The sequence below is a fragment of the Chiloscyllium plagiosum genome, unplaced genomic scaffold, assembly GCF_037043375.1.
Source record: "Chiloscyllium plagiosum isolate Xiang-an unplaced genomic scaffold, Cpla_swu_hap1 HiC_scaffold_34, whole genome shotgun sequence".
NCBI lineage: Eukaryota > Metazoa > Chordata > Chondrichthyes > Orectolobiformes > Hemiscylliidae > Chiloscyllium > Chiloscyllium plagiosum.
Genome location: NW_028270172.1, coordinates 47,517,020 through 47,536,321, shown reverse-complemented (window position 1 = coordinate 47,536,321; position 19,302 = coordinate 47,517,020). Strand labels below are relative to the sequence as shown.

The 19,302-nt window shown below is 40.5% G+C and overlaps 1 protein-coding gene across 5 annotated transcripts in view; it reads left to right on the top strand.

The window, feature by feature from the left end:
* The first annotated feature begins 732 nt into the window (after positions 1–732).
* Positions 733–19,302, top strand: part of atxn1a (ataxin 1a) — a 375,415-nt gene continuing 356,845 nt past the window's right edge. Inside the window, exons 1-2 of one of the 5 annotated variants that reach the window (XM_087978653.1) lie at positions 733–888; positions 18,161–18,321. The gene's annotated coding sequence lies outside the window, so the exon portion shown is untranslated. Of the gene's footprint in view, positions 889–1,403; positions 1,859–18,160; positions 18,339–19,302 lie in introns of those variants that run through there. The other 4 variants (XM_043719063.2, XM_043719064.2, XM_087978651.1 and 1 more) reach the window with 4 other exon arrangements.

Below are 19,302 nucleotides of genomic sequence, written 5' to 3'. Positions count from 1 at the left end.
TCTCCAGCTCAAAACCAAATATTGAAGGGGGGGCGGGGTCATCTTTGAGGTATAAATTGAGTTCAAGTGAAGGTAGAGCGTGTGGAATCCAAAATACACACTAACATCAGTCGTTTGCACTTGGGGCAGTTTGAACTTGAGCATTTACTCCATTCAGTAAAACGCATTCTAATCCATACTTCAGAACGACAAATGGTTAAATGCTGAAAAAAAATGCATAAATTGGCTCACACATATGTTGATATATTAATCGTGCTGTCGCGCAATCATACTCCTATCTTTTTTTATTCGGCCCCATTTCTTCCAGTTCGACACTAAATTCTTGAATCGGACGAGTTAAATTATTTGGCAGCTTGCAATCTGCACTGTTGTAACAAACACATTCTATTGTACTGCCCTCGGCGAGTTACTCGACTTGCTTTTAAAAGGCTTGTTGGTTGTACTGTCCACGTGACTTTTACAAGTTTGACTTTACTTTCAATATTTATCGCACTCCTGCTCTGACGTGTAGATTTATATACCATGCCCGTACATAACACGCTGCAATGTGTTGACTGTGTTCTGTTGGAATTAAGACTCTTTTTATGTCGTTTTCCTTTCTTCTGGCCCTCTCAACGTGCTCACGTTAATCTCAGGATCTGTTGGCAACCGGCCAGGATGTGTGTTGTCTTGCATCCTTTGCATATAGTAGAATCCTTAAGCTATCAGCAGACGCAGCCAAGTGCTCCATATTTGGCTTATGTTACACACACGCAGTGAGAGCGAGCGCTAGAGGAGAGAAGCAGAGCAGGAGTGGTGTCTGCAAGACAGACATTACTACACGGCTACAAGCTCGGCTCCCTTCATCGCGGAGCGCCGCGTCTTGGGCATCACCGCCTTTTTGATGTTGTAAGTGTTTTATTTAAAGAACTATGTATGCTCCGGTTCTTCTCCAGCAGCATTGGCTATTTGCTGTCATTTTCTTGCTCGTTGGACGTGTAGGTTGTTATGAAATGGCTATGCTCCCTCTCGTAGTACAAACACTGCCTTACCCAGAAATTTGATTGAGAAAACTGTGTGTGTGTGGTGTGTGTGTGATTATGCAGTACTGTCCCTGAGTATGTGCTGTGATGTTTTTCTCCTGTGTGTGTGTGTTTGTGTGTGGGGGGGGGGGGGGTGAAGCGTTAGGTGTGGGGGGGGGGGGAATGTTTGGGGGATGATGTTTTGTTGGGGAGGGGTGGAGACAGAGGGGATGCCGCAGCAGGGCTCTGCAAAAGGGGAGCCCTGTCACCGAGTTGACCGCTTGTTTAATCGGGTCATTCAGGAGACGGGCTCGCCACAGCGTTGCGTAATTGGGATAGATAGGGCTGGTCTACAGCAGGGAACATTTTTATCTTGTTTACAACGCTGCCGATACACTGTAGTACGAGAGCTCTGCGGTCAGACCATCTGAGTAGACACTGGCCCCACGCAAGTCTTCCTTATTGTTACTACCTCGGTGACTCATCTGCAAACCTTATTCCTCCATCTGCCCTTTTCCACAACATTATTGCAGCGTGTTGTTTTTGAATATTAAAGCAGGTCCTTATTGATGGCCAATAAAACGGTTGGACTTGATAAATCTCAGCACGTTTATCCAAAAGACCGATTGGCTTCAGAATTTGTCGGGAGCCCTTTTTCCACGAACACATCAAGATTTTTGTGTTTAAAATGATTACAGTTTGTGTCAAGTGAGAGAAGGGACAACAAAGGGCGGCGGGATCAGTTTTGTCCACGAGCATTATGCGCCTGACACTTTGACCATCCACCCTCTCGTCATTTAAATACAGAAAATCAAGGCAACGCTGCATTAAACACAAAACGTGGATGTTGTTTTCCTGTGAGTCAGTTACTCTTCTTTCTGAGGCTGAGCTGCTGCGTAAAAAAAAAAGATCATGAATGAGAGTGGGAATACTATAATTATTTCCAAGCCATTGCATCAGTGCTGACAGTAAGCAGTTAAAACTTACATTAACTGCGTGTTAACATGTTCAGTGCGTTGTATAATGAAAGTCTCAGAAATGATTTCCATGTGTGGAAGTTCTTGGAGGCTGTTGGGTGGACTGCATGTAGAGAGATGTTGGTGTAGGATTTCATTGCAATACCCCTGGATCTGATCAATCATGTAATTAGATCAGGTTGCCCTGGTAACAGACGTTATTTATCTCCTCATTGAGGTGCGTATGTTTATCTTGTGAAAACGCTTGTCTTCCGACGTATTTCATACTGTAAGTGGGTTGAATCCAGTATTTATTTCAGTGGTAAATAAATGTATTCCTTCGACGATAAACGGCTTTGAAACGTGACATGGATAGTTTCTAGCGTCGATGCTTAAACTTCATCATTATGATTGGTTGTGTTATCAGAAATAATAATCATAAATAATATGTACATATAAAATGCTAGCTGATATCTCATCCAGATGGTGTGATGGCAAAATGCTATTGTGAACGACCCTTCAAGGCTTGCTGTTCAGGACCGAAGTTGGAGGTGGAGTGTGGGTGTGTGAATGTGGCTGATTGTAACTGCTTAGAAACTGTTGAGGTCACTCAAAGGGCAGTTGTAACTAAGTTTTAGGTGCCAGATCAGTGACTGCATTTGCTCTCCATTTAAAAAAAATGTATCCAGGAGCATAGTGTGACGTAGTGTCTGGAATGTAATGCACTGGATGCACGATTTTTTATACTTGTGTGTATACAAATATAATCGTTTTTTCATGATGGAATAAGTCACTTGGATATCTAAAAAAATACGTTGTGCCTGTGGAGCACTTGAGAATGTAATATTTATTGGGCTGGAGATTTTCAAAAATGATCTAATTTCTAATAAGTATTGGAGATGTACAAAGAAGGATGTGATAGCCACATTTTCAATTTTGTTTTCTTAACAATATTGATATAGTTATATAATATATGGTTTTATACAAAGATAATATCCATATTAAGTCTTCATGGAGGTATTTGAATGTATATCTAGTGTCTACATCATTTATCTGCGTTGAGTACATTTTGGCTGAGTCTCATTGCTGATCAGCTGTGATTTTTGAAAAATAACTGTGTTTTGGCATGTGTTGAAATCAGTATATCTTTTGATCTGAGCTGCAAGGAGGTCACGCTTGTTGCTGCTGGCACATATTTGAAAGATTAACCCTTGTATTCATTTGGGTGGTTATAAAGAATCAGTTACCTATATCTATGGGGATCAATCTCCATATTCTTCCTCTATGACCCGAGTGATCATTTGGACACAAAGGAGACAGCGGAAATGTGTCACAGTAGGCATTAATTTCCTTGTGTTGCCCTGACATTTCTGGAAATAAAATGCCAACAAGCTAGCAGTGCCTTTATGGGCTGGGTATATTTTGGCTGGGTGTCCACATACAGGAACGTCAAAAGAAGTTGGTGGTATTTTGGTTCCCTGTAGTTCCCCAGCCACAACATTTTCAGTCAACAGCTAAAAGATGGTGGCCAATCCTGTGTTTTCCACCTCCACCTTTTAGAGGCAGGCCTCAGCTAAGGGTTGAAACCAGAAATGGAGAATATCAAGTCATGTCAGGGAGGGAACTCCCATCTGATGGAGTGATGGGAGGAATTTCAGGCCTTTGTTTTCTTTTGATGTTAATTTGGATGAAGATTTGTGTAGTTAGAGTATTGTACAAAATTTGTTGGAAAACACAATGGACTCTTATTACCACCTCACTGACTGAGTCTTGCTCAGGGCCTGAAACTTTGAGGAAACAAAAATAACATTGGTTAAATGCCTTGCTTAGCTTAAGAAAAAGGGAATGCTGATAAGGTTCCCCATGGTAGGCTCATTCATAATGTCAGGAAGGATGGGATACAGGGAGATTTGGCTATCTGGATTCAGAATTGATTGGCTGACAGAAGGCAGAGACTGGTTGTAGATGGAAAGTATTCTGCCTGGAGGTCCATGTTGAGTGGGGTCCTGCAGGGCTCTATTCTTGGGCCTCTGCTCTTGGTAGTTTTTATAAATGACTTGGAAGAGGAGGTTGGCAGGTGGGTTAGTAAATTTGCAGATGACACAAAGGTTGGAGGTGTTGTTGATAGTATCGAGGGCTATTGCAGGCTGCAGCGTGACATAGACAGGATGCAGAGCTGGGCTGAGAAATGGCAGATGGAGTTCAACCTGGATAAATGTGAAGTGATGCATTTTGGAATGTCGAACTCGAATGCTGAATATAGGATTAAAGACCAGATTCCTGATCGTGTGGAGGAACAGAGGGATCTGGGTGTGCAAGTACATAGATCCCTCAAAGTTACCACCCAAGTGGATAGGGTTGTTAAGAAAGCATATGGTGTTTTGGCTTTCATTAATGGGGGATCAAGTTTAAGAGCTGCAAGTTTTTGCTGCAGCTCTACAAGTCCCTGGTAAGACCACAGTTGGAATATTGTGTCCAGTTCTGGACACAAAAGAAACAGAGACTTTGGAGAGGTTGCAAAGAAGGTTTACCAGGATGCTGCCTGGACTGGAGGGATTGCCTTATGAAGAAAGGTTGAAAAAGCTCAGACTTTTCTCTCTGGAGAGAAGGAGGAAGTGAGGAGACCTGATCGAGGTGTACAAGATACTGAGTGGAATAGATAGAGTCAATAGCCAGAGACTTTTCCCCACGGCAGGATTGACGGGTACGAGGGGTCATAGTTTTAAGATATTAGCAGAAAGGTATAAAGGAGATGTCAGAGGTAGGTTCTTTACGCAGAGAGTTGTGAATGCATGGAATGCGTTGCCAGCGGTGGTGGTGGAAGCAGAGTCATTAGGGACATTTCAGCGACTGCTGGACATGCACATGGATAGCAGTGAGTTGAGGGGTGCGTAGGTTAAGTTATTATATTTTACATTAGGATTAAGCCTCGGCACAACATTGTGGGCCAAAGGGCCTGTTCTGTGCTGTATGTTTCTATGTTCTAAATTAAGAAAGATTGCTAGTTGGATTCCATTCAGATCAGGGTTTCACAATACACAGGATATCCTAGGTTTTAAAAATATCTGAACATGGAATATGAATGTTTTGTTTGTTTTACCATGCAAGTCTAGTTGAGGCTTTGATGTAACTCCGACAGAATGGTGTCAACACTCTCAGAAGGTAGTACACATATTTATATAGAGCTAATTTGTTGTGTCTTGCCAACTATATACTAACCCCTCCTACATTTCCCTCTCCAAGGCTTTCTAATTTATTTTCTATATTTTCCACAAGCCTGGGTCAAAGTTATTAATGGTATATGCCATAACCATAAGTGGACCTCGTTGATCTTATTCCTATTTCCACCTATAGCATAATTGGCCACTCCATTCTCTTACTCCATCTCATGTGTGTTTAACGATGGTTGCTCTTTTGGCCATTGAGTTATGGTCCTTTGGAACACACTCAAAATATGTTTGCCTTTCGCATCCCTTCTAGAATATCAAATAGCAGGCTTTTTTGTGTAGGCCTGCCACTCTTATCACCTTTCTTTCATCTTGAACCAACTTAGTGTTCGGCATCCTTCCCTATCTTCTGAAGTGTGATGGAACATCATGTTTTTGCAAGGAATGTTGTAGAAGTGGAAGCTCATGTTGGTGGCTGAATTTACAGTTTTCAACTACTGCAGTTGGGATGTTAAAACTAAGGAACAACAGTTTGAAGTGTCAGCACAGCACTGATTGAAGTGAACACTGCAGAACGGTGCTGCAGCTATTGCCTGCTATCTCATAATGCAGTGGCAGCAGGAGGGTGGCCCAGGACAGCAGAGAGCATGTGAGATGCAGCACGCCATAAACATTGTGAGCACTTGCAATGGACTGAGTGGTGGTTCATTTGGCTTTGAGATATATAATACTATCTTTAAGGAATAACAGACTTCAAGGTTTTTTTTTTAAGATAAACAGCTTTATTGCTTTTTAGTACATGTGCGTGCTACTATTCCTTTTTTCTTCAGGCATATTTGCATTTTTGAACTGTGAAGTTTTACTTTGTTATTTTTTCAAGCCCAGTACTTCCTAAATGTTTTCCCACCGTCCCCATTTTCTCTCATTTTGAGGCCTGAAAATAGTTATGACCCTTGTGAGAGGTGACCATGGGGTGGGGGTGGGTTGGGGGGAGTGGAAGAGGTGATTTGAGAGCAGGTGTAAGAAGGCCAATAAGAGGTACATGGTGTCTATTGCTGTGTCTGAGCTCGCAATTCCAAAATTCCGGCTTGCAACCCATTTTGGTGTTTTGTACTCACATTGGGAAGCTCTGATCTAAGTATTCCCTAGCTGAGGGAATTGTTGTGATTAGGGCTGCTCATACAACTACCAGGTTTTATAGGATGTACATGTCCCACTGCAATCTACTGATCATTCAAAGTTACGTTTTCATCAAAAATTGGAATCAACTGATAATTTGAATGAAGAAATACTATTGACCGAATTGTGAACTTAGCATTAAAATTTTTAAAAACAGTTCCAATTTAAGAAGAACACCTTGTTCTTGTATCTTCAGCTTCCTTGACTGCATCCATGCCATAAGGGTCTCTTGCTTGCATCATTGTGACTCTGATGCTTTCCTTAAAGGCACTTCCATAGGGTCATGTGATGTTACAGGACTGGTGCATCTGTGTGTCAAATGGCTGCCTGTGTTCTCCAATCACGTTAGTAATGAAAGACACAGCCTTGTGATGTCTCTGATTTTCGTAATATTGAATTGTTTGGTTATTGTCTCCCTGAATGTCACTGTGCACATCAAACTGGAACTGCTTAACTAAAATAAAAACAGAAAGTGCTGGAGAAGCTCAGCAGGTCTGGTAGCATCTGTGCAGAGAGAAACAGAGTAACCGTTTCAAATCCAGAATCTTGATAAGTCATATTGGACTTGAAACATTAATTCTGTTTCACTCTCCACAGAAACTGTTAGACCTGCTGAGATTCTCCATCATTTTCTGTTTTTAGCAATTGTACTGTTTTGCATTTTATTAAACTGCTTAACTAACTTGTTTTTACTAACCTCCACAAGGTAACACATTGAAGAAATGAAAGACTTGGAGCTATGTAGCACATTATCACATCTTTCAGATTATTGTGGTAAACTAATTTAAAATGAAGTTATTAATGTAGACAAATGCAGCAGCCATTTTGTCCACAGTAAACAGCAACAAAGTGAATGGTTAGTTTTTATTTTAATGGTTAGTCATCTTTTCATCCAGATTTGCAGCACTACTTACCAAGTATGTATGTACAGTTTATTTATATGCTGATTAAATATCTTTGCCTTCCTCTGAAAACTCTACCACTTCTATTACCCTTTGTGCAGTTAAGTTTGTTTTCTAGCTTAATTTTTAAATGATGGTAATTCACCTTTTAAGATAACACTTCCCTTTGAAATATATAATGAAAGGAAAAATTATCACACTCGTGCATTTGTTAGTTCCTTTCATCACACCTATTTCATCCCTACTTCAGATAGGTGCCAAAGATAGCTGGCATGTTGTCTTTACTAAAACGGTGTGGATGTTGAGCTAGATTATTTCTAGCTGCCTTGTTTTATACCTGGCAAACAGATGCACATTGACCAATTTCCTTCTTCATTGCATTTACTTTGCTCCACTTCTACAAAATACATGATGAGAAAGTTTGGGTGTACAACCCTCATTTTAAGTTTAAATAATGTGTTTCCTGCAAGTGTGAGATTATAATCCAATAATCAGATGTCTTATTGAAGGCACTTATTAAAGGCAGTGACATGTTTTTCAAATTCTAAAAGTTTTGAAGATGTTCAGTACCATACTAATCTTTTCAATTTGCTATTTACGTGGAGACGTAGTTTTTATGGTCTATAGGCTCTTAGGATTATTTTCCATCCATCTCCCTGGTGCTTCTAAAATATTTCTATCAATCAAAAGTTTTTGACTTTTTTTATTTAACCTGTTTTTCTAATCAACCTATTTAGAGATGTTATTACACACTGTTGGAGCAGGTGGGACTTGAACCAGGGGTAAGGACACTACCACTGTGCCACAAGAGGGCCCTTATTTCTATCAACTGTTGATATTGTGATAACTTTTAACCCAGAAGAAGTAAGGAAAGTTCATAATTTCTTGAAAAGGTCTGTGCAATCTGTAATTGTTTCTGAGAATGTTTGATAAGGACTTTTTAAAAGTTTACATCTAAATGGATCATTGTAATTGTCTTGGATCTTAAATATTAGTCCATAGGGCTTGATGACTCTTGACTTGGAAGTGATACCAATAGAAAGGAGGGTTAAAAAGTAAGCAATATGGTTGGCAGATACAAAGGAGAGCAGCAGAAAAGGTGAACTTCAGGGAGAGGAGCCGAAGGCTGAAGATGATGAGTGCATAGACACAGGTGCAAAGAGAAAGTAGGTAGAGACAGAAAGAGGAATACTCTGAGTTCTTGTTAGAAAATGAAGTGGATCACTCTCGGGAGGCGGTCAGCTTTTCTTTTAGCAGAAAGATAAGATTTCTTGAAGACGCTCATTGAGCTGGCTAAGGAGGTTATGTAGGAGGCTATATGAATAGCTCAGAGATGCTAAAGAGCTGGTAGTTTTCCCAGATGTGGACAGATCATAGTCCAGGAAAGGGTTTGTAGAAATGTTATGCACTAATGATAGAAGTACCCATGAAACTTAAAGTCAAAAGCTGTTATCAAGTAGGACTTCTGGTCTACTCTGTGTAAATAAAGAACAGCATATTGTGGAACTGTGTAGCTATATAGTGTCACATCTCTGCAGGAGTGATGAAAATATGTGTGCTTGTGTGGGAGGGATCATTGTTGTAATGACTATTTAAAGTGATTTTTAAAATTTGAAACATCATTTGCTAATTCACATGTAATTTAATTTGATTCTGAGTTATGTTAAAGTAAAAGCTACAAAAAGTGGGATCTTGTTGGTAGTTTCTTGACTTTTTGAGGTCATTGAGTAATTTTGATTATTTTGGTTTATGTTTCATCCATGGGGATCATAACAATTTAAAGTGTACTGATCACCACTTGTTATATAAAATTGTATCTGCACCCTGTTTATCTAGCTCCACCTTTTTTTAGCTTTTTCATATTTCATGATATTTAGTAGTCTTGCATCAGGCACAAACCTGAATATACTTGACTCTATTTTGTTAAGACAACTTTGAAAAAGGGCTATCACTTTTCATTGCTCAGTAATGTCCTTTTTCTTTGTCTTTATTTTTCCTTATTTTCTGATTTGCAAATAATTTTCCATCCAAGATGTTTCCGTACACAATCTCTTCAATTTAAGTTGAAGAGTAATGTTTCAAATGTCCATGCTTTTGACATTTATTGATCATCCTGTACCATATCGGTAAATCGATCTAAGAGTTGTGTTAGGTTATTTAGGCATGGTCTACCTTTCACCATATTGTACAGATTTCTCTAATTAATTTATTTTCATATCTGTTCATGTTCTCTGTCCTGCTAATGAATACTAGCCATTTTTTCCACTAACTTCATTAGCCTGCAGTTCTCTTGTATTCACCTTGAGCGTATCAATGCAAGTATTTTCATTACGCACATTGAAAAGCTATTTATCAGCAAATCTAAGATGGTGTCTAAAGAAATATGATTTCTATGTTATTGTTTAAGTAGAGGGTACAAGATAACCAAATTACATGCATATAAGTTTTATAAGGCAAACAATGTGATATATTCAGAATCTTACATATATATTAAAAATATGTGTTGGTTATATAACAAAGTGTATGTACTGGAAACACAGTATAAGAAAATTTGCTTAGTAGGTGGAAGGGAATGCTTAAAAGCTTCTGATAACTGCATTATGTTTGTGGAGTATAAAATGGCAACTGTTTTTTCAAAATAATGATCGAGAGTAAATTTGATGAACTTCAGAAGCCGAAGTTAAGGGTCCTGGAAAAATTTTTCATCATTTAAAATAATGAACACTTTTTAGGGAAGTTCGATTAAAATTGTGCCTTATCTATTTGCATTTTGGAGAGTAGGCAGAGGGATAAACCAGGCTGTACATCAAATGTTTATTTTTGGTTAGGAACTTCATCCACTGGCAGAGGTATCTGGATACCTGAGTTGGTCCCCGATTTGAACTTCCCGATAGTTCTCCGCAAAGGCAGTTGCAGTGTCCTTGTCTGAGTATCTTCAGCTGCTGTTTCATCTTTCCTTTATCACAATATCAAAATAAAATTGTTAATTAACAATACTGAGGAACCTCGATTATCCAGCATTTGACTAACCAAATTTCAGATTATCTGAACAAGATTGCTTGGCTAACTGTGTTATCCAGCATTCGGTTATCCGGCATTTGATTAACCGAGCGAAATACACCCTGCCCGTGTCCTTTGGATAATCTAGGTTCCTCCACATATCTAGACCATATCAATTCCTCACAGTGAAACAATACTTTGAGTGTGTGCAGCAAAGTGGGGAACAACATTCAGGCATGGGCTGGATTATTATCAATTCGAGAGATAGACTAATAACGTCCTCTTGATAATCAGTTGTATTGACATTGCTAAATCTTCCGCCATAAATATCCCAGAAGTCCTCATTGATCAAAAACCTAACTGGACCAGTCAGGTAAGTGTTTTGGCTTGAGAAAGACAAGAAGCTGAATATGTCAATTTCGACTTCCAACATTCTGCACCACCTCCACGCTTAAATTAGGAATGTGATGGAATACTCTTCAATTACACTTGGATGTAACAGCATTTAAGTAACTCAGTTCTGTATAAAGAATTCACTGAAACAATGTATCAGGCTTTCTTAGAGTGCAGCTACCAATCTTTGATAACCACTATCTGGAAAATACAAGGGGAGGAGTGCGAGAGAGCACATACAGGTAACACACTATCCTGACTTGGGCTGCTGTCACCATTCCCTCATCAGAACTGGGTCAAAGTCAGGGAACCTTTTACCTAACTGCACTGTGGGCGAACCTAGCACCTTCACTATATGGATTGCTTCAGTTGAACAAAAAGGCTCATGGTCAACTAGGAACAGCATTGAATACTGACTTTGCAAGGAATGCTCACAACTTGACAATAAAGGGTGGATAGCATGTTATTTCTGTCACTCCACAGTGATCAGTATGCTTGATGCAGTGTGTGTGTTTTATAGAAATTAGCACAGCCGTTTCTAAGAGTGTACAACTATTTGTACAAGTCAGAAGATAGAAAAATGTCACATCCATAGCCTTTCGGTTATCATTAAGCATTGCTTTGAATAAACTATATTTGCATAATTTTGAGTAAATCGTCTTTTTGTCAGATCATGAGGAGAAATTTTATGGGAGCTTTGTGATTAGAGAGGAAGATAAAGGATGTCAGGACTATGAACTGCAGAGCACAGCAAAGCTCTATGGATCTTTGTTTTACTTTGTCCCTGTATTTTAGCACCAACTTACCAAATAAATTCCTGAATTGTAAAGATCTGAGCAGAAGCACAGATTAATGTTATCTTCATAGATGCATGACCTGAGTTTTTTAAGCACAAAATGGCATCTAAATATCCAATTGATCAGCTAGCCCAATTGGATCAAGCTGCATTATAAGCATCTGAGTGCATGGTAGAGCTTTAAACTTGTTGATTTAAAATATTTAAAGTAGGATCCTCGAGTTATTGTTCCGGCCCAGCATCTGACTCATAAAGTCTGACAAACGTGTCTGCGTGGGTTTCTCCCCGTGTCTGCGTGGGTTTCCTCCGGGTGCTCCAGTTTCCTCCCACTGTCCAAAAAGAAATGTGCAGGTTAGATAAATTGGCCATGCTAAATTGCCTGTAGTAAAAACAATGACTGCAGATGCTGGAAACCAGATTCTGGATTAGTGGTGCTGGAAGAGCACAGCAGTTCAGGCAGCATCCGAGGAGCAGTAAAATCGAAGTTTCGGGCAAAAGCCCTTCATGGGTGGCACGGTGGCACAGTGGTTAGCACTGTTGCCTCACAGCGCCAGAGACCCGGGTTCAATTCCCGCCTCAGGCGACTGACTGTGTGGAGTTTGCACTTTCTCCCCGTGTCTGCGTGGGTTTCCTCCGGGTGCTCCGGTTTCCTCCCACAGTCCAAAAATGTGCAGGTCAGGTGAATTAGCCATGCTAAATTGCCCGTAGTGTTAGGTATAGGGGTAAATGTAGGGGTATGAGTGGGTTGCGCTTCGGCGGGTCGGTGTGGACTTGTTGGGCTGAAGGGCCTGTTTCCATACTGTAATGTAATCTAATCTAATCAGGAATACCTGATGAACGTATTCCTGATGAAGGGCTTTTGCCCAAAACGTCGATTTTACTGCTCCTCTGATGCTGTCTGACCTGCTGTGCTCTTCCAGCACCACTAATTCAGAAATTGCCCGTAGTGTTAGGTGAAGGGGTAAACGTAGGGGAATGAGTCTGGGTGGGTGCGCTTCAGCGGGTCGGTGTGGACTTGTTGGGCCGAAGGGCCTGTTTCCACACTGTAAGTAATCTAATCTAATCTAATCAAACTGTCACACTAATCAGGAAGGACCCACCACAGTATTTTGATTTGACTTGATTTATTTATTTATTTTCACATGTGTTTTGTTACAAAGTACAGTAAAAAGCGTTGTATGGTGTTGTCACTCTCCACTGCCATTTTACAACACAGAAAAATAAACCAAAACATGGAATTTGAAGGCAGAAAAATAAAAAAGCAAGTGTTCACCTTTACAGCCCTTGTCGTTAAGTGCTTCATCATGGGCCTGGTGCCCAGGCATGCATTCCCTTTGCCGTGCTGCTGCTGCTGCTACAATGAAAGTTGCCATTCTTCGGTGCCGTCTCACCTCAATCGATGCCCTTGCCACTATCAGTCCTCTCTGCTAGGCACCGCACTGGCCCAAGCTCTACTCTGTCGCTGCCATGTGTCTGCTTCAGGCCCACCTTGCCGATACAGCCATTGCCAGTCTCACCAGGTCTTGTACTGGGACCATACTCTCCTCCACCTCAGGAATCTGTACTCAGGCACTGCCAGGAACACAAGCTTTGTTTCCATCGCAGCAACCATGATTCAACACTAGGACCTCCTCATCGATGCAGAAGCTAACAGGATCCCAGACTCTACTCCGCTGTTGCCATGACTCCGCACTGGGCTAACTTGTCGCCGTGACTGAACTCATAACAGGAAGGAAGTAAAATAAAAGAGAAAAAAAAAGAGAGAGAAAACCATCTTTCCAGAAAAGCTTGATATGTGCCCAATGGGTACAGATTACTGGCGGTCTTAACACATTTAGAGAATGTGCCTCACTTGATTATATCATGGGTATGCCTTGTGTTAGAAGTGATGTGTTGAGAGTTGTGAAAAGTGGTATGTAAGTAACTTGGAGTGACATGGTGTGAAGTGTTAAAATGAAATATTGAAATATCACTGGAGATTTCACTGGAAAGTGAAAACAACTTTGCTGAGGGCACTGAATCTATTCTGACGTTGCAACCACGTTCCAGGAGATTAGCTCCTGACATTGACCTCCACAGTTACCACTTCCTACTTGCAGTGGAGGTATTACCTGGAAGCCTTTTAGCTAATGGGCATGAAGCACAAGGTGCAGTGGGAATCTGCGCCTTCCTATTTCAATAATTAAAGTCAACAAAGCAGCATTGGAGAATCCAAGGGGCAAATATGCAGACCTTGTAGCCATTTCTTCCTTCGTGAGTTTAACCTGTCTGTAGAAGAGTTCACCTTCCACTTTAAGAGATGTCAACTGCTTTGATGTGGCATTGATGCTCAACTTCTGCATGCTTCCCCCATCCCAATTCCCAGTAAAATGAGTGACCAGTGTGTGGATAGCGTCATGCTGTCTACACAACAGAGTCACTAGCACCATTGCCGCAGCACCAATTTCATAAAGTCTGTGGGTCTGCAGTGGGCACCCCAACATCTAGCCATTTTTTAACTATAATCAGATTGCAAGACCATGAAATTCCTGAGTAGCTAGCTCTGGCTGCTTGAATCTTTAATAATAAGTGAAAATTGAGTCAGATAAATAGATCAAAACCTAATCCAGTCTGAAACGTTATCCCTTTTGAATTTGAGAGTAAGGTTAACAAACTATCATGGAATTTGAGATTATGCAATGTGTACGTGAGTTAGGCTAGTTGTAAAATGAAAGTAATCTCACATGGGGCTGACGCTGGACAGGGTGGGCACTTCTTAAAGGGGAATTGTCTATAGGACTGCTTGCATGTCTGGACTTGCCCAAAGTAGGGTGAAGCTGTGACTTGTTTTTAATATTGTAGCTCATCTCAATGTTTCTAGGTTTTTTGCTGTGTCAGTTTTATTTTGATTTTGCAATGAAAAGAACCTGCTGGGTGAGTCTGATTGACAACTCAGTGTATTTGATGGTGACTGAATTTTATTTGCGTTTGGTTTCTGTGTCATCATCCACTTGCTGCAATTAAAATCCATATGTTACTATGGAGCTTAGGAAACTTGTACAAATCATAGAATACAGCAGAGGAAACCATTCAGCTTCTGTCTGCTCTTTGAAACTGCTGTCCTGTCCTTTGCTTGCAGTCATGCAATGTTTTGCTTGTCAAGGAACTTGTTCAATTTCCTTTTGAAAGTTATTTTGGTATTTGTTTTCTAAAAAGAGAAGGAAGCAAAAAACAGGTATCGACAGGCCAGTTAGCATTGTTATTGTCAAAATTTTCACATCCATTATAAAGTAGGTAATAACACAGCATTTAGAAATGCATAATATGATCAAACAGAGTCACCATGGCTTCATGATGGGGAAATCATGCCTGACAAATTTACTAGAATTCTTTAAGGAGCTAACAAGCAGGATAGATAAAGGGGAAGCAGCGGATTTTCTGAAGGCGTTTGATAAGGTACAACATATTAAGTTCCTTAATGAGATGAGTCCATGGTGTTGAAGGTGGTATAGTAGCATGAATAGAGAATTGGCTAACCGACAGAGTTGGGATAAGGGGGGGCATTTTTAGATGGCAACCTGAAATAAATGGAATGCCACATGGATTGGTGTCGGAGCCAAAATTATTTGCAGTATATATTAACGACTTTGAAGAAAGTGAATGTAGTATAGTCAATTTTATGGATTACACAAAATTAGGTGGGAAGGCAAGTGGTGAGGATGACAGAGTCGGCAGAGATATATAGCCAGGTTAAGTGAGTGGATAAAAGCTTGGCAGATTAAATATGATGTGGGAAAATGTGAGGTTATGCACATTGGCAGAAGAACAGCGGAGCTGAATGTTACTTAAGTGAAGATAGACTCCAGAAAACTACAGAATAAGAGATTTTGGAGTACTTTTCCATGAATCACAATAGGGTGACAGCCTAGTTCAGCATGCAGTAAGGAAGGTAATTGGTACGTTGCCCTATATTTTAAAGGAAATGGAGTATAAAAGCAGGGAGGTTTTGCTTAAAACTAAGTAACGTACTGGTCAGACCACAACTGAAATATTGTGAATGGTTTTGGTCCCCTTTTCTAAGAAAATGTACTGGCATTGGAGGCTTTCTCCCTGTAACCTTTGATCCCTTTGGCAATCAAGAGCTTGTCTATTTCTGTTTTAAACATATTCAATGACCTGGCCTCCACAGCGTTTGGTGGCAATGAATTCCATAGATTCACCGCTCTGTGGCTAAAGAAGTTTCTGCTTATCTCTATTCTGTAAGATCTTCCCTTTCACTCTGAGGCTGCGCCCTCTGGTTCTAGTTTCTCCTATCAATGGAAACATCTTCCCAACATCCACTCTGTCCAGGCTGTACAGTATTCTGTATGTTTCAATCAGATCCCCCCATATCCTTCGAAGCTCCATCAGGTATAGTCCCAGAGTCCTCAAATATTCCTGTTTATGTTAAGCAGGACTTGTTTATGCCCAAGTCTCCCTTTGTCCTACCAAATTGTATGACCTCACACTGTCCCACGTGGTATTCCATCTTCCAGTTCTTAGCCCACTCTCTTAAACTGTTTAAATCTTTCTGCAGCCTCCCTACCACCTCAATACTACCTGCCCCTCCACCTGTTTTAGCTAGAATGCCCTCAGTTCCTTCATCCTGATCATTAATGACCCTTGTTCTTTTTTGCTAATTACCAAAACTGTGTTCTCTAGGTATTGATTGTCTTGCCAATATAAACAACATTATTTAAATTACTTTTGTCAAGAGCTCTTATAATTATGTGGAAGGCATTAAGGTCATTTCCTGTGTATAGTATATGACAAATTCATATCCTGAATTTGGAAGTGGGCTACACCGAATTCTTTCAGGTTTTAAATAACTACAGGTGTTGCTAATTATCAAAGAATCTTGGAATTCCTTGGCCCCATGATGTCCACACTAACCCTCCGAAGATCATCCTACCCAGACCCACCCCTTTATCCTGATCCCTGTAACCCTGCATTTCCATGGCTAATCCACATAGCCTACCCATTCCTGGACACTAGGCGCAATTTAGCATGGCCTACTCCCCTAACCTGCACATCTTTGGACTGTGGGAGGAAACCAGAGCACCCAGAGGAAACCCATGCAGACACTGGGAGAATTGCCCAAGGCTGAATTCGAACCTGGGTCACTGGTGCTGTGAGGCTGCAGTGGTAACTACTGAGCCACTGTGCCACTCCAGTCTTTTGAGGCTGAATTCGTTATATGTGCTCCTGAGGAAAGGTGGGGGAAATTTCAATGTTCGAAGTGAAAATGAGTAAAATTTCTCTCATTAAATGTCATTGGGGATGTGTTACATTATTGTTATCCATGTGCCTGCAATGTGACAAAATATAATTGACCAGTTTTTCATAATGAAGGTCAGGTACACAGACACTCCATTTTTTTTGTCAGCTTTTGCAAGTTATTGACTGTCATAACAATACATTGAGCACCATCATCATCACCTTATGCAACAGAACATGGGTGCCATGGTGACTCAGTGGTTAGTACTGCTGTCTACAGCACCAGGGACCCAGATTTGCTTCCACCCTCAGGTGACTGTGTGGAGTTCTCCCTGTGTCTCCCTGAGTCCTTCGTATATTCAGTTTCCCACAAGTCAAAAGATGTGCAGGTTAGGTGGATTGGCGATTCTAAATTGCTCATAGTATTCAGGGATGTGTAGGTTAGGTGGGTTAGCCATGGTTAATGCAGGGATAGGGTGGGGGGTGGAGGGGGTAGACGGGGGCGGTGGCTGTGTTTGGGTGGGATACTTTTCGGAAGGTTGGCACAGACTGAATGGCCTGCTTCCGCACTGTAGGGATTCTATGAACATCTTTGGCATTATTGTTCTCACTGGATAACCAGGCATAGTATAAAAGAAACAAAACCTGAAGTTGCTGGAAAAGCTCAGCAGGTCTGGCAGCATCTGTGCAGGGAAATCAAAGTTAATGTTTTGGGTCCGGTGACCCTTCCTTAGAGCAGTTCTCGAAACGTTAGCTTTGATTTCTCTGCACAGATGCTGCCAGACCTGCTGAGCTTTTCCAGTAACTTCTGTTCATGTTTCTGATTTACCGCACCCACAGTTCTTTCAGATTTTATATGGTATAAAAGAATATTGTGGAGAAATAGTATCATCACAAAAGACAGTCAATTTTGGCTTCAATTGGTATAAAGAGAATAATATTGATTCAGCTGCCTTTATACTCAACCAGAAATTAAAGTTCAGAAAGGTCTTGCTTGCTTACTTACTGACTCTTTGCTCATCTAAACTTTTGCAGCTGCATATTTGGTGGACTTGATTTGTTGGGTTATCGCAGTCACAAGTATTATCAGATAAAGCAATTGCTCAGTGTGTGAGAACAGTGAAGAGTTGTCTCTCCCAATGGCTGCAATTGAAAGTAGGTGGAACAGATGGTGCCCATTACTTTGTCAGTCCCATATATTCCCATACACAGCTCTTGTTCCTCATGAATTCCTCATTCCTATTCTCTCGAATCCACAATTATGACCATTCTTTCAGTTGCTATGACTTAATTGTCCTGGCCATCTCTCTGCTCTCTCCCTGCACTGCATCCTCTCTTCCCATTCTTAAATGCTTTTCTTAGTTTTCTCAATTTAATTCTGCTATTCTGTTCTTCCCCTTCACTTATTGTCCTCCTTTTTTGGTTTTTCACATTGTGAAGCATTGCCAACATTAGGAACACTTATAAATGCAAGTTGTGGTTTGTACTGAGCTCTGAATACTAACTGTAAGGTGACTTTTTCTGGTTGCAGGTTTATGGACAACAAAACATCTTGATGTGAAGCCTATCTGTGATGGGAAAATTGAACAGAATCTAGAAATTAGAGCAATCCATCTTACAGACCTGATGATGTAAGACCAGAGAATAGCACAAATAAAGAAGAAGTCTCATTAGCATACAGCAAGAGAAAAGGTGTGTTATTGTTTCAGGTCAGCATAATACCCACTTTTACAAATGTATGCTGCTGGCAGCAACCACTTGTACTTATTGAGAAATTGCAAGTATGCTGCACAATAATTGATTATCATGTGAAACAGTGGGCAAAGGCCCTGTGATGCCTGCTGTACAATGTTGATGGATGTACCTATGTGTTCGCAACACTTACAGAATATACTCAAATATATTATGTTGGGTGCTACTTTGCATAGACACAAGTGTTTTTAACTTATTGCATCATTGATATTGGATATTACAGTTGAAGTATGTTCAGACATTTAAAGGTATTTAAATTCTCTGACTCACCGGTGCCAATGTACTTTCTCCGTGAGCCAAACAAATGTCTGATCTGCACTGACATAGGTGGGGTCACTAATCATAGGCCAGGACACTGAACACAGGCTTAGGGGGTTGTTTTGATTATTCTTTTTATTGGTAGCTATGTTACTTTTGCAAGCACTAGAAATTTAACAATTTATGATGTGGAGGTGCCAGTGTTGGACTGTGGCAGACACAGAACACCAGGTTATAGTCCAACAGGTTTATTTGGAAGTACAAGCTTTCAGAGTGCTGCATCTTTGTCAAGTAACTAGTGGAGCAGGATCATAGGACTCAGAATTTATAGTAAAAGATCAAAGTGTCACACAACTGATGCGATGTATTAAACAAACCTAGATTGCTCTTAAGACTTTAAAGACTTGACAGCAATCTAGGTTTGTTTAATACATTGCATAATTGTATGACACTTTGATCTTTTACTATAAATTCTGAGTCCTATGATCCTGCTCCACTAGCTACCTCCTGTTGAACTATAACCTGGTGTTGTGTGGTTTTCAACTTTAACAATTTATGAACTGTGATAATGTGGCTAGTAAGAAATTGTGCCCATTTAGTTCAAAGGAATGATAACAATTCCTATGCATTTGTTGGGCATAACGCGTGCTTCAAGTACCTATA